The following is a 10645-nucleotide window of genomic DNA, read 5'->3' on the forward strand; positions in this document are numbered from 1 at the left end:
AAACTGGGGTAGGTTTGGTGATCAAAACCTATCTAGTCAACACTCTTGAATGCCTACCAAAAGTGAATAACAGGCTCAAAACAATGAGGTTTCCCCTTCCAGGAAAATGCCATGCCACCATCATCAGAGCTTATGCTCCCACCATGATGAACACTGATGAAGTTAAAATTTTTTTTTATGAAGACCTGGAGACCTTTATCACTAATATACCAAAAGAGAACAAGCTTATAATTCTGGGTGACTTTACTGCTAGAGTAGGCTCAGATTACCAGGAGTGGCAGGAGTGCTTGGGAGGAAAGGAGTTGGAAATAGCAACAGCAGTGGTCACCTACTACTGAAGTCTTGTGCATCTCATGACCTTTTTTTTTTTTACAAATGATATTTTATTTTCCAATTACATGCTATGAAAGTTTTTCAACATTCATCCACATGCATATGCATATTTTTGTTACATGATTTTTTTCTACCCTCCTTTCCCATCTCCCTTCCCACCAGCAGCAGTTAGGTGAATATTGTACATACACATTTATGTTTAACATGTTTACAGATTAATCATTTTTTGGTATGAGGAATTAGGACTAAGGGAAAAGAAAGAAATCCATGAGATAGGAAAAAAATAAGAGAAATTTTTAAAAAGTGAATGCAGTATTCATTCAGATTCTGTAGGGTTTTTGTTTTGCTTTGTTTTGTTTTTCTTCCTCTGGATGTGGATTAGCATTGTCCATAACAGGTCTCCTGGGATTGTTCTAGCTCTCTGAACTGCTCAGAAGAGCTACATCCATCAAGGTTGATCAACTAGCAATGCTGTTGTTGATATCACACAGGCGCATTAAATCATAATGTTGTTGTTAATGTGTATTATGTTCTCTTGGTTCTGCTCCCTTTATTCAGCATCAGTTACTGTAATTCATTCCATGCTTCTCTAGAGTCTGACCATTCAGGTTTTCTTATAGAACAATAGCATTCTATAACATTCATATACTATAACTTATTCAATCATTCCCCCAATGTATGGGCTTCCCTTCAATTCTCAATTCTTTACCACTACAAAAAGAGCTGCAATAAATATTTTGGGACATGTAGGACCTTTCCCATTTTTTTTATTTCTTCTTAATATAAATCTAGAATTAGAATTACTAGGTCAAAGGTTTGATCAGTTTTATTGTTCTTTGGGCATAGTTGCATATTGCTCTATAGAATGGTTGGAACAGTTCACAACTCCACCAACAATGTATTAATGTCCCAATCCTCCCACAACCTCTCTAATATAGAACATTTTCCCTTTTTGATCTCATGACCTCATTACAAACACTGTCTTACATTTACTTAAATGCAATAAAACTTCCTGGGTGCACCGCCATAGCAAATATTGGCATCTAATAGACTATATGATCCTATGGAGGGAGAAGAGATAGACAGGATGTGAGTGACAAAGGCAATGTGTGGTACAGAGGGCTGGACTGATCACAGACACATCCTCTCTAAGCTAAATATTCACATTGAACCAAATCAGGGACCCCAAAGCAAAGTAATTACTAGAAGAATTAATATCAAGAGATTAAAATGTCTCTCTGAGAGGGAACAATTTGTTGCTAATTTGGAGGGAAAACTGGGTCAACACACAGTTGGCAGTAGTAGAACAGAAAAAGAGAGTGGGCAGCTCTCGGAGATCTGGTGTACAGTAGTACATTTGCTCATCTGGGCCAGAACACTTGCAAACATCAAGACTGTTTTGATGAAAATGTTGGGGAAATATAGAAACTGCTAAATGAAAAACAAAAACTCCACAGGTTTTACCAGCAAGATAGTTCATCCATTTCTAAGAAAGCAGCATTTAATTCTATCAAAAGGAACATCCAAGTGAAGCTTAGAGAGATGCAGGACTCTTGGCTCAGTCAGAAGGTAGATGAAATTCAATTTTATGCAGACAGTAACAAACCAAAATGCTTTTTTATGGTGCCCTACAGGCAATTTATGGGCCAAAGACCTATGGTGCATCTCAACTACTCAGTGCTGATGTATCCAAATTGATTAATGATAGGGACATGATCCTAGAAATGTGTGCTGATCACTTCCATAGTGTTCTTAACAGACCATCATAAACCAGTGCTGAAGTCTTTGACCATTTACCTCAAGCCAAAGTCAATTGGTTCCTAGCTGAAGTTCCACCTGAAGAAGAGGTTTTGAATGCCATTAGACTCCTGTCAAATAGTAAAGCACCTGGTGCTGATTTTATTTGAGCTGAATATACAAAGTGGGGGGACCATTGCTCATTCAAAAACTGACTGAAATTTTCCAGGTTATATAGCAAGAAGAGGTTACCCCCCAAGAATTCAAGGATGCCTCCATCATCCATATCGATAAGGGTAAAGGGAATGGATTGTCCTGTGAAAATCACAGGGTATTTCTCTTTTAGTCATTGCTGGTAAAATTCTTGCCAGAATCCTTCTTAATAGCTGATCCTGGGACAGCCAGGTTGCACAGTGGATAGAGCACAGGCCTTGGAGTCAGGAGGACCTGAGTTCAAATCTGATCTCAGATACTCAGATACCTAGCTGTGTGACTTTTGACAAGTCACTTAACCCCATTGCCTTGCAAAAAAAGAAAAACTAAAAAAAAATAGCCGATCCTTCACCTAGAAGATGATCACCTCCCTGAGAGCCAGTGTGGCTTCAGAAAGGGTCAAGGAATAGTTGATAGGGTGTTTGCTGCCCAATAACTCCCAGAGAAATGACAGGAACAGAACAGAGGTCTGTATACAACATCTATAGATCTAACCAAGACCTTTGATGTCATCAGTCATGAGGGTTTATTGAAAATTGTCAAAATTTGTTGCATGGAGAAGTTCATCAGTATTGTATACCAGTCTCATGACAGCTTGCATGCCCAGGTTGTGGTTAATGGACGATGCTCTTGAGGTTCCCATTCACCAATGGAATGAAACAAGGATGTGTCCTTGCTCCCATGCTTTTTAGCATGATGTTTTCAGCCATGTTATCAAATACCTTCACCGAGGATGAACATGACCTGAGGTGTGGTAGCACTGATGGCAAATCTTCAACTTGAAAAGGCTACAAGCCAAGACCAAAGTAGAGGGGATGTTGGTTCATGATCTTTTCTTTGCAGATGATTGAAAACTCAATGCAACCTCTGAAGCTGAGATGCAACAAAGTATGGATAGATTCTCTGCTGCATGTGTTAATTTTGCTTCAATAAAATTAACTTCAAGAAAACACAAGTGCTCCATCAGCCAGCACCACACTATTCATATGTGGAACCATTGATTGCAGCAAATGGAGAAGTTTTGAAGATTGTGGACAAGTTCACTTACTTTGGCAGAATCCTTCCCAGTGAGGTACACATTGACAGAGCTAGCTCAGTAATTGGGAAGCTCTGGAAGAAAGTGTGGGAGAGAAAAGGTTTTAGACTACCTACCACCAAACTGAAGGTCTGCAGAGCTGTTGTGTTGATCTCATTGCTGTTTGCTCATGAAACTCTGACAGTTTACAAGCACCAGGTCAAGAAACGGAATCTCTTCCATTTAAATTGTCTTAAGAAGATTCTGAAGATCACTTGGCAGGAGAAGATCCCAGACACTGAGTTCGTTTCTTGAGTTAAACTGCCTAGCATTCCAACATTAATACAGAGAGTACAACTACCAAGGACTGGGCACATTATTAGAATGCTAGATGTACGTTTGCCAAAAAAAGACTATTTAATGGAGAACTCACACAGGACAAGAAGTGGTGATACAGGAACACTCTGAAGGTCTCTCTTAAGAACTTTGGAATTGATTGTACAGCCTGGGAGACACTGGCACAGGACTGCCCAGCATGGCTTGCTCTCATCAGTGAGGGGGCTGCACTCTACGAGAAGGGCAAAAGTGAAACAACTCAAAGGAAATGTGAGATGTATTTGTGCCCAACCTGTGGTAGAGCATTCTGAGCTCATATTGCTTTGATCAACCAAAGAAGGACACACTGTCATTTGTCTCAAACACAGTGATGTCATTTTGGTCTTCTTTGATAATGAAATACATGAACCAACCATATGCTCATTAATTCATTCCATTCATTCATTTATACCTGGATGAACAAGAAGAAATCACATGATCACTTTTGGCCTCTCTTTCCCCATTTGAAAATTAGGGTGTTAAACAGAATGATCTCTATGGTACCCTCCAAACCCAACAAACTCAAATCCAAGCAATGGGCTCTTATCAATCCACCAGCATTTATTAGGCATCAACTTTGTGCCCTGGAGATACTGAAGTTGAAATGAAGTCTTCCCTTCATTCAATTAGGGTAACTCCCCCTTAACAATAATTAATTACTTTAAGCTTAGTGAGCAAATGTAATGAGCCAATGTTCTACCTGGTTCTTTTTTTAAGGAGTTTAGATGAAAAAGTAAATTCAAAGAAAAGTAAAGCTTGACACATTTTTTTCCTCCTAAAATAGAGTGAAATGGAAATTTGTGGTTTTATATTGAATTCTCTTTTTATGTTGTGTTGTGAACATGGAAATTTTTTTTGTCTTACTGTATTTAATTTCTAAATACAAAAAAATTTAGAATGATTGATATAATCAGTTGGATTGATATAATCAGTTGTTCTGACTTACTCTCCTCCCTTAATTAAGGATATAAAACTAACTAAAAGGTAATTTTGTATGGGAAGACATGTAGAGTTGGAGGGAATGAAGAAAGACTTCACATAGAAGGTGATGGGTTTGGAGAATCCTAGTTATTCTAAGAGGATTGAGGCAAGAAGAAAAGGCATTCCAGGCAAGGGGTACAGCCTGGGCAAGGGTAGGTGAAGAAAAGGTATTCCAAGCAAGGGTAGGTCAAGAACAGCAAAGTTAGTTTGGTTGGATGGTAGTGTGACTGATTTTTCATTAGACTGCAGAGATGAGTTGGAACCAAGATTGTGAATAGATCATAGAATCATAGTTTTTGACCAAGAAGGGACATTGGATAGAGTATAATCCTTCCTGCATCCTCAATACACCCACCCACACCCACATATACATATACACATATACAGACACTCTTTCCCTCTCTCTCTCTCTCTCTCTCTCTCTCTCTCTCACACACACACACACACACACACACATACACACACACACACACACAGTACTCAGAAACCGAGACTCAGAGGTTTAAGTGATTTGAACCCCTGACTTGGTTGTCCTATTCTTTGTATCTGACTGTTTGGATTTTAAATGCCAAAGCAAGGAGTTTAGATGTGATCTTAGATGTGAAAAGAAGCCAATGGAGTTTACAAAGCATAGTTATGTTTTAAGAAAATTAATTTTGCAGCTGGGTGAAGGATTATAGAGGAGAGAAAGGAGGCTGGGAGGTTAATTAGAAGGTTGTTTCAGAAAATGAGGCTAGGAGCATTGAGGGCTGGAACTAAACAATGGTTGGGTGAATGGAGAAGAGATGTGCTGATAGACTGGGCAATGGTGGTGCCTTTGACAGAATTAGGGAATTTGAAAGAAGGGTAGGTTTAGGGATGGAAGGACATCACGGTGTAGTGGGTAGAGTTTTGGATTTGGGATCAGGAAGAAATGAGCTCAAATTTTGCCTTAGACAATAACTAGTTTTGTGACTTTGAGCATATCTCTTGACCTTTCCCAGTTTCAATTTCTTCATCACTAAAAATGGGGAAATAGGTTGTTGTGAGAATTAAATGAGATATATGTAAAGGGCTTTGCAATCCCTAAAGTGATTATTGTTATTTTGGACATGTTGAACTTGAGATGTCAATAGGCAAGGGTAGCTAGGTAGTGCAATGAATAGAGCACCAGCCATGGAGTCAGGAAGACCTGAGTTCAAATCTGCTTCAGACAATTACCTAGCTAGGTGACTTTGGGCAAGTCACTTAACCCCATTGTCTTGCAAAAAAAAAAGAGAGATGTCAATAGAAAGGTGGTGGTGATGTGGGGCTGGAGTGAGAGAGAGAGAGAGAGAGAGAGAGAGAGAGAGAGAGAGAGAATAGAGCCAGTAGTTATCTAGATAGGATTCACTCCAGCAGCCATTGAAACCTCTGAGTGAGAACTGATGAGATCAATAAAAGAGATAGTGTAAAGAAAAGACCATCCTGGAGTAAGCCAAAGTTGGGGGGGGGGGCCATGACAGGAAGATCTAGAAAGGAGACTGAATTAGCCACATGTGTATGTATTTGGAGAGAGAAAAAGGAAAGAGAGAGAAAGACAAAAGAGGGGAAAAAAGAGATAGTGAAAAGAGAGAGGAGAGGAGAGAGGAGAGATGAAGAAAAGAGGAGGGAAGTAGAGGGGTGTCATAAAAGAGAGGAGAGAGTATTAAAGAAAGGATGGTACTGAAAGATGAGGCATTGGGGAAGGGAGGTTTGGAAATAGCTGGAATTTGATTAATCAGAACTAGAGGTAAGGCCAAAGTTCGTTGTACTTACTACTCTTCAAATTAAAAGGGAAATAAGGTCACAAAGCGAAAGAAAGCTGCAATCTGAACCTAGGACTTCTAGCTTCAAATCCATTTCACATTCCATTGTGTTAGATGCTGTTAGGTAGTGAAGTATACAGGCACTAGCCCTGGAGTCAGGAGGACCCAAGTTCAAATTTGACCTCAGATCTTTGACACTAGCTCAGCGTCCTCAGACAAGTCCAAGATCATTTCCAGTCATCCTGATTCATATCTGACCACTGGACCTAGCCCCCCCCACCAGAATCCAATTCAGGTGCTTGTCATGCATCATTTCTATGATGTCATGATCTTCCAGAAGGACAAACATCAGCATATCTCTGTTTTACTGATAAGAAAACAGGTGGAAACATTTGCCCCTGGCTACACAGCTAGTAGCTGTCACTGGCAGAATTTGAACCCAGGTCTTCCACTGTACCAGGTAGCTTCTCCGCTTAAATAAATCATCAAAATGACAATGCTTAGTGCGCTGTATAGTCAGTGAACATTACCAATAACTCAGCTGCTTCCTCAGTTTCATCATCTGTAAAACTGGGGTAGTGATAGTTGTACATACCTCCCAGAGTTGTGAAAGCAAATGAGATATTTGTAAAGCAAGTAAGCACATAAGGATATTGAGAAAGAACAGAGAGGTCATCTAAGAAGGAAGGTGTGAGCAGTTCCAGTGTAACTCTATCCATTAGCTCTCTGAGCTCCCTCTTTCCCCTCTGGAATGTATTGACATCAACAGCTTGAGTCTTATCTACATACTCACTTAGAGGACTTCAGAATAATTTCATTATCCTGATTTGCTTCACAGATTTTAAGTTCTCCTGTCTTAGTCATGAAGACCCTTTCCCAGTCATAGCTTTGATTTATTTGCAGACTGGACCTTATCCAAGAGTGATATAAGAAAGCAGGGTCTATTTTATCCATCAAACAGGGATGGCTGGCTGTGATGCCCAGCCTGCCCTTTCATCAGTAGAGTCCATGATTCACATTGGCATCCTTCTTCAAGGACAACCTCTGGCCTGTAACTATAAATCAGAGAGATTCACAACCAGTCACCACCACTGGAAGACTGATCTCAGAGACCATTCTGGGGGTCCCACTCACATCTGAACCAGATCTCCTGTATGCTTTGGTGAAGAGGGGCCATATTCCCTAAGGCCCTCTCCAGAAAGGGCTGGCTCGCTAGGTAGTGCAAGCCAGCTCTAATACTTAGGGAGGTTTTTTCAGACATTGAAATCATAGTTTGTCTTTTTTGTGATTTCTCATTATTCTATGCCCTCTGAGATATTGGGATCATAGCTTTATAATTTTTTTTTAGGTTTTTGCAAGGAAATGGGGTTAAGTGGCTTGCCCAAGGCCACACAGCTAGGTAATTATTAAGTGTCTGAGACCGGATTTGAACCCAGGTACTCCTGACTCCAGGGCCGGTGCTTTATCCACTGTGCCACCTAGCCGCCCATAGCTTTATAATTTGAAGGGAGTTTAGAGCCATCTAAGCCAACCCTCTCATTATACTGGTGATGAAAGGGAAGCCCAGAAAGATGAAGGGACTTACCATTACACAGATAAGAAGTGGCATACATGAATCCAAGTCTACTGATGTCACAGAACCCTTTCCATTCTGCTCCAGGTTTGAGCAGAACTGCTTCAACAGCTTCATACATTTCAAAGGTTTCCACATCTGTTATCTCATTGATCATCTGAACAAGGTGTTCATCATTACCTCTATTTTATAGATGAAGAAACTGAGGCTACAGGAGTCTTCATGTGCAAGCCAAAGGATCGCCTAATTGGAGATGGACTAGAAGGATCCAATAAAAGGATAGAAGCATCAGAGTGGCCCAGTAGATAGAACACTGGGCTTGGAGTCAGAAAGAACTGATCAAATCCAGATTCAGAAACTTACTATTTGCTTTGGTATTTTCATCAGTAAAATGAGAATAGTAGAACCTACCTTCTAGGGTTGGTGCGAGGATCAAATGAAAAAAAGTATTTTTAAAACTTTAAAATTGTTATATAAATGCCATTATTATTGTTATTGGTAGATCAAGACCCTACCCTATAGGACCTAATGCTTTTATCTCAAGAACTCCATCCCTGAAGTAGCACATGCTTCTCTGATTCGTGAACATCTCCCATGTCCTACTAAATCTAGGGTGGCTCTGGCCAAGCTTCACTCTGCTTCCAGTCATCTTCCTCTCCTCAGTTCTGTTCCAAGTGTTGGGACTCTCCAGCTGAAAAAGAGGTGTCAATTTCCTTTATGAAGAGATAGATAGATAGATGATAGAAGAGTGGATGGATGGATAGATAGATGTATAGTATAGATAGATGAATGGATGGATAGATGTATGGATGGGTGAGTGGGTGGGTGGATGGATGGATGGTTAGAAAGATAGATGGACAGATGGATAGATAGATGGTTGGGGAAGAGACTATTTGTTAAAAAAAAAAACTTAGCAACAACATTTTGAGATGATCAACTATGATGGATGCAGTTCCTCTTAGTTCAGAGCACAGCACTGAGAGACCTACTATGGACATTGCCATCCACATCCAGAGGAAAAAACCATGGAATCTGAACGCATACTATGTTCACTTTCTTAAAATTTCTCTTATGTTTTTCCTTCCTATCTCATGGTTTTCTTTCTTTCCTCTTAGTACTAATTCCTCTTACACAAAGTGACTAATATGTAAATATGTTAAACACAAATGCATATGTTCAGCTTTTACCAGACTGTTCACCACCATGGGGAGAGGGAGGGAAGGGAAGTGGTAGAAAAATTTTAACTCATAAAAATGGGTGAATGTTGATAAACTACAACAGTGTAATTGAAAAAATAAAATAAAATTTCAATTAAAAGAAAAGAACTTGTGTGCTAGGTTCCCAAATGAATGAAAAATGAAATGAATGAAAAAAGTTGTTTACAATGTTTAAAGCGTTGGGGACACAAAAAGAAAAGCCAAACAGCCCTACTCTCATAGAGCTCACATTTTGAGGTGATTTATGGAAGGTTTCAGTTCCACATAAGATGAAGAGGTCCCATGGTCCTTGGACCACACATGCAGTAGTAGCAAAGCAGATGCCAATGCCTTTTCTTTAGTGTCATTTGTTAAAGCCAAACCAACCCCCCAAACCCTGACATAACTCCATTATTTAGTATAGTCTCCACATTAGAATGGAAGTCTCCTGAAGGCAGGGACTATTTCCCTCCTATATTTACAGTCTCATCACTTAGTACTTGGCACATTGTAAGCCCTTTTTTTCTCATTTTTTCTTTTTCTTTTTTTCCCCTTTCATTCTAAAATTGGAAGAAATCCTAAAGATTATCTGATCCAACAGCTTCCTTTAAAGATGAGCCTGTCTTGATTGATCACTCTTCAGATATTTCCTGTCTAGTCTATGGAGTACCAGCCTTGCTCCCAAAGCATTCCCACTCAGACATATCAGAGAATCCCAGTGTCTAGTATATTGGACTCCATGGCCTTCTGAGATCCATCTCTGAGATTCTGGGATTCTGAGCAAAAGACTCCATTCAGCCAGGGTTCTTATTTAGAAAATGAGGACTTTATTTTTATTTTTTTTAGCTTTTTGCAAGGCAATGGGGTTAAGTGGCTTGCCCAAGGCCACACAGCTAGATCATTAAGTGTCTGAGGCCGGATTTGAACTCAGGTACTCCTGACTCTGGGGCCAGTGCTCTATCCACTGTGTCACCTAGCCATCCAAAAATGAGGACTTTAGACTGGGATTCTTACCCTAAGGCCACCAACTATCAAAGGACCCCATGATCTATTAAAGGGGGTATATGAACTTGGGGGGGGGGAATAAGTACCTCTTAATTTTCATTAACCTCTAACTGAAATGTAGAGTTTCTTTCAATTAAAATCTGACCTCACGCAGTGAATAGAGCACCGACCCTGGAGTCAGGAGTACCTGAGTTCAAATGCGGTCTCAGACACTTAATAATTACCTAGCTGTGTGGCCTTGGGCAAGCCACTGAACCCCATTGCCTTCTAACCCCCCCCCAAAAAAAACAAAGAAAAAACCCAAAATATGGACCCTGAGAAAGGGTCCTATAGGCTTCACCTAGACCAAGGGATCCAGGACATATAGGAAGGTTAAAATCCCCTCTTCTTGTTGCACGCTGGAGATTTCTCACTTTGTTTTGCCTTTCTTTGAACCAAAGCCTTAAAAGTT

The sequence above is a fragment of the Macrotis lagotis genome, chromosome X (assembly GCF_037893015.1).
Source record: "Macrotis lagotis isolate mMagLag1 chromosome X, bilby.v1.9.chrom.fasta, whole genome shotgun sequence".
NCBI lineage: Eukaryota > Metazoa > Chordata > Mammalia > Peramelemorphia > Peramelidae > Macrotis > Macrotis lagotis.